This window comes from Arachis ipaensis, chromosome B10, assembly GCF_000816755.2.
Source record: "Arachis ipaensis cultivar K30076 chromosome B10, Araip1.1, whole genome shotgun sequence".
NCBI classification, from domain to species: Eukaryota; Viridiplantae; Streptophyta; class Magnoliopsida; order Fabales; family Fabaceae; genus Arachis; species Arachis ipaensis.
This window is the reverse complement of record NC_029794.2, coordinates 118,653,825-118,660,132: the sequence shown is the minus strand read 5'-3', so window position 1 is coordinate 118,660,132 and position 6,308 is coordinate 118,653,825.

Here is a 6,308-nt window from a genome sequence, read left to right as displayed (position 1 = left end):
ATTAAAAAATATTAATAAATAATGAATAAAAATTAGGATTTAAACAGTTCAAATTATGAATAAAGAGGATCTGGAGAGAAACATAATGGAAGAAAATGGTTTAGAGAAAACTATTAAAACTGTCCCTAATTTTTAAATTGATGACAAAAAAATCTTACTTTTAATAATAGCAAAAGTATTCTAAAATATTTTAAAATGCTACAAAAATGTCCAACTATAATGAAAATCTTCTTCGTTAATGAATATAGCTGAGGTGGCAAAAGAAAATAAAAATGTGGCATATGTCGTATATTGAATCCCATTTTATCTCTGTTATTAGTTTGGGACATTAATTTCTCCACATCCAAATTTGAGATTGAATGCACACAGATGAGTAAGACAAGCTGAGTGGAAGAATGTTGGGTAGAACAAGAATGTAAGGTACTCAAACTTTTCCACCACCAACAGCAACAACACAGTGGAGCATAATGAAGGTGTCGTTCAAGCGGGTGAAGAATCAAAGCCTCGACCACATCATCGACAAAGAAACTGATCTAAAAGTCACTTCCCTCCTCCATAATGACAAAATCTGTCGCCAACATGCAAAAGCTACTTGGCCTAACAGTCCTCATCCTCTACTTCCTCCGCTATTATCGTCCCCTTTTAAAGGAGTTCCCTCATTGGCCCTCCTTCCTCTACTTCTATCAAACCAACACCTCATAGCTCCTCGATTCACTTCAACAACAAATCCACTACAACCACGAAAACATCGCCATTCCACGCGCTCTAGTATCTGAAATCAGACCCCAACCTTCTTAATTGCATTGGAAAACCATTAATCGCCAAATTTTTGTTCAAGTAAAGAAAATCTGGCTCTAGGTGGTGCTGAAAGCTCAAGGACTTCTCGATCCTCAACTAGGTCCAAGTTTACTAAGCTCACTAGAATAGTGAGAGATTTAGCTCAAGAGCTTGCCAACTATGTGGAGTCACAACAGATTTACATTGCTAAACAAAGAAGGAGATGGAATTATTGAGTCCAACCTAAGGAAGACTAAGGAAAGGATGATATTCTGAAGCAGCACATTGATGATCTAACCACTAAGCATTATTATTGTGGTGATGAGGATGATGACAAGGAAGAGAATTTGGCCATTTCTGATGCATAGTGATGCTAGTTACTACATTCCTAATTTCTTTTGTTATTAAGTCTTTTTTTTATGACTATAATCCTTTACAACCTTATTTGGTACTGTTCTATTTTATCATCTCTAACTTATATTTTCAAGTATTTGTCTTGCTTTCTTAATGACAAAAGGGGAAATAATAAGAAGTAATAAGAATAGAAAGAACTTAAGTTATTTTATTTTATTTTATTTTGGTATTGCTGAAACTATTTTGAGACTAAGTTGTGTTATTGTCAGGTTTATTTAGTTTATTATTAATGGTTGCAACTCTCTACTTTGACAAGTAATAGGAATAGAGAGAACTTAAGTTATTTTATTTTGTGGTTTATTTCATTTTGGTATTATTGAAACTTTTTTGAGACTTAAGTTATGTTGCTATCAGGTTTATTTAGTTTATTACTAAGGTGATTGCTTTGGTATCTAAAAAGTAGTGGCTAACTTATCAAAAAAGTTAAAAATAAATGTTTAATTTAAAAGGTATAAAGGTAAAAAAAAGTTAAAAATTTAAAACTTACTACAAAAAGTAAGATAGACAAAATTTAGGTACCATAGAATTAGTCTATTATTAACTGTTGCAACTCTCTACTTTGGCTCATAATACTATATAGTTGCTCTTGCTTGCTCTTTTCTTATGTTTTTGCTACACTCTATTTTAGACTAGCCTAAAGACATTATATCACACATTCACGGGGGCTTTAATTAAATCTCTTCTGAATTCAATGGGAGATCTTTTTGTCACTAAAAGAGAAGTTGTCTTATTCTTATTTCTTTTCTTAAATGCTCTCTATTTTAAAATGTTTATTATCAAATGGGAGATTATTAAGTTTGAAAAGATTTTGTCATTTATTGTGACAACAAATATTTGGTTGATTTGATTAAAAATTGATTTTAATTTTTAGTTTGACTAATTGTGCAATAAAGTTTTAGGATTGACATTGGTTTAATGGCTAATTTGATTATGTCTAAAAAGAATCAACTTATATGAGAAGAATATAAAAGATTGATACTGCCCATAGAAAAGGATAGTATTTTGACAATTATGAGAATTGATTGACATTAACAGCTAGTAAGAATCATAAAGCTTCAGTTTTGCTATAAGAAGAAGATGAGCTTTCAAGGAAAGGTTAAGAAGAAAATTCAGAATTCATACACTACACATTTATGTGTCATTCTTCTTCATTTAGATCTCAATTGATCTATTCAATTTTTGTTTTGAGCCTTCCTAGTAAATAAAAAAAGACTTATAATTCTGTGAAAGATTATTTGAAAATGCCTATAAGTGAAAAGACATAAACTATAAAGAAAAGTCAAAAAAGAGTTTCATATTAAGTTTGAGTCTTTGTAATTGGTTTTTATTTGGCCTTGACATTTTGGTTTGTCTTGGTGTTTATTTGTGAAGCTTGGAATAATAGCTTCGTTTATCTTAGCATATAACCTATTTGGTTCGTTTTTATTTGTCCTGATCTCAAAATTGGTGTTTGTAAACTTGGAATAAATTCTATCATTATTGTGATAAAGATTGTAATGACCCGACTTCCAGCATGTCATGACCAATGCCAGTCATCAGGTGTTACCATCCAGTTAAACCTAAATACTCTAGACTATATATTATTTATATTAATATGAGCCCGTGCGTGAGTTATAAGCATGAATTATATCGAGTTATATTGTTAATATCTACATCAGTTAAGCACATAATACGTTCAGATTAAAAGCAGAAAACACAGATAGATATGTTCACATAGATATGCCCAAAGGCTGAGTTTTATACATAAGGTTATCATAGATTAAATAAGATATTGATAATAGATAACCATATATACATATTCATAGGCTAAGCACCGAACTCTGGCTTCGAAAAAGTCACCCTAGACTGGAGTCAGGCTACTATACAAAAGATCCTAACCTCTCATAAAATATACTAAATGCGAGGGAAAATAGACTAACACTACTATCCAACTATGCTTCTCCGAGTGTAGTGTACTCCTATCGATTAGAAGTTAGGTCAATGATCGTTGCGTCCTTCCAAGGTAGAATGACATCAGACGGTGTCTTGTCAGAAGGAGTCGACAAGAAGCCATCAAGTATGGCCGGCATGAAAACCTCTCCTAAAGAATTAAACTGAGCATCTATCAACTCTAGAGGCTGATAGTCCCACACAGGCTCCATCAGTATCAATGGCTTAGGTACAGGTTCAAATCACTCGGGGTAGATAGGCTGGATGTCGAAAGGTGACTCTAACTTAGGCTCCGTCGTGTATAGCGGCTAAAGAGGAAAAGCAGAATTGGGACCTCCAAGGTGTAGCTCAGATAGCAGAAAATCGTAAAGAAAATCAGGATCGAACTCCTGAATAAGAAGGGGATGAGGGAAAGATTGTACAGAAAGGACATAAGTGCAGGTCTGGATGTCACCCCATATGGCTGTCTCGTCTCATATAGGATCCCAGTAGTAGCTTGAAGTAGGAATCTCGAAAAATATGACTCCCAATCCTATCTGCGGTGTGGGAGAAGAAGGGGGTGAGAACCAATGGTTCCCAGCAAGGCAATAATAAAGAACAAAGAGATTTTTGTGCTAAGCCTAGGTTTCCAGCGGTAAAGGCGTAGAATTCGTCATGTTAAATTATTATCGATGGATTTACGTTTCCGATGATAAATTCACTGGTAATAATTGGAAGGAAACAAAAAAATAGGCGCGTAAGTTAGTATCGAATTTACTATTGGATAAATCCGCCAGTAAACCCATTTAGTGAAAACATTGTATTTTGGTGACCTGCAATGGTTTACCGTCAGATATTTTCGTCGGTAATTTTGCCCTAAATTCGCAACGTGAATGCTCTCCCCTTTCATTTCGAATTTCTCTCTCTACCCTTTCTTCTCCCCCACTCTCTCTTTAACCCTCTCCCTCCCCGCTGCACCGTCAGCCCGGCGTCAGCCCCTCTGCCGCCTCCTCAATCCGTCTCTCTCTCTCCTTTTTTTCTTCCACTCTCTCTCTAACCCTTCCCTCTCTGTCGCTCCGTCAATCGTCAGCCTAGCTGCTGCATTCTCTCTGGCAGCCTCTCTCCCTCTTGCCGCCATCCAGTTCTGCCAACCGCCACCAACAGTGCCGGCCACCACCAACATTCTCCCGTCCACCTCTATGTCTGCATTCTTCGGTAAATAAATTTTTGTTTTTATTTTTGTTAAATTTAGGATTAGTTTAGATTTTGTTGTAAATTAATATAATAATTTTGTTAGAAATAATTTTTTCTTTAGTGAATTTACATGGTTAAGATAAGATTACATTAGGTTATTAGACTTTTATAAGTTCTAATGCTGTAATGATGTGATATTGGTGTTGTTATGCTATTGGTTTTGAATTGGAATTAGACTTAACAAATTGGTGATGGTTAAACTTGAATGCATATACTTCACATAGTTCAAGTTATTCTGTTCAAATAGTCATATTGCTAAATGTTTGTGAAGTTGGTTAAACTTACTTTTATACGGATCAATTTTTGGTTAAACTAATTTTATCTGTGTAATTAAATATTAATTCTCTATCATTCTAGTAGTTCTGTATTTTATACATAGTTAGTATAATTAATTATATTATATTATTTGTTATAATGTATATTATATTTTATTGTGTTAAGGTATTATTATTATTATTATTATTATTATTATTATTATTATTATTATTTCTTGCATGAGTCAATAGTCAACAAGTTGATTAGTAGTCCCTGATAATAAGTCACATTAATTTTCAATATGTTTTAAGAGTGAAAATGACAGTAAATTAAAAAACAAAAATCAAATATGAGGTCATTTTAAATGACTTATGGATGACTTCTTATTTGCATACGGACAAAATTATACATGTAGTAATATATATTGCTAAATATTTGTGAAGTTCGAATGTGCACTTACCTCTTTTGTTTTATTTAATTTCAATAGACAATATGTTTTTTTAACTAAGTTTAACGTAGTTTATTTTGATTAAGCATTTTGAATGATGTTGTGAATATGTTTAGCACATTTTTAATTAGTATGCTCTTTGTATATATGACGACAGGTAGAGGTGTTACAGATCAGCTTAGTGATCGTGGTCGTGGTAGAGGGAGGGTTTCTGCCGGTACCCTTGGGAATTCCGGATCCTCTCCCTCTAATCCGACTACCCCGGTGACGTCACAAGTTGCGGGTGCATCGGAACAGCCGTTCATCATGGTACCTAACCCCAACTACGTCCCTGTGTCTACGGTGATAACGCTGCCTCTATCGACTCAGCAGCCCACTGTCTCGGTGACGCCGCCTCCAGCGATGGACACCACAGCACCGAAATCCTCTCACAGAAAGCATCTAGCTAATGCCCCTCCATCACCTCCTGTCGTACGGTTGACAATCTGGCCTGATAGCGAAACAGCGTAAGTACTACTTTAAGTCTTTTATATGCCGAAAGTGTTTGATATATCCTTATTATTGACTATTGATTCTAGTTTTAGTAGATTTAGAGTTGTAGGTTTGGACTACTGAAAATGTTTGATATATCCTTATTAATGATTATAGTTTTAGTGGATTTAAGATTGTAGGTTGAACTGCTAAAAGTGTTTGATATATCCTGATTATTGATTCTTGATTATTGATTCTAATTTGGTGGATTTAGTAGATTTGTGGATTTTGCTTCTTGATTATTGACAATTGGTATTGTGTTTTAGTTAATTGTTGATGGATAGAGTTTGTGGCGCATTCCAATTATAGATGAAACTCTGTCAAAATTTCTAAAAAAACTCTATATATTATGATTACTTGCTTCTGAAGTTTTAATTTATATTGCCATATTGGTTTGTTTGTAAATTATTGATAGGTTTGGGCCAAACAACAACGCATGTATTCAAGAGATGAGCAACATCATCAAGCATATGTACGACTATCCATGGTCGAATTACAATATCCCCACTGAGACCAGAGAGCGATGGTTTCATAAATGAGAAGTAAAAATTTAATATAGTCAAACTTTATTAGCTAGTTTATATCTTTTATTTTGTTTGCTACGATATATTTTGATTAACAAATTTTAAAGTTTTTTTGTGCAGCTTCTCTTTATATGGGACAAGGAGCGCGATGTCCTCATCAGAAAGATATACGACCATCGAATGGATAGGCGGCTAAC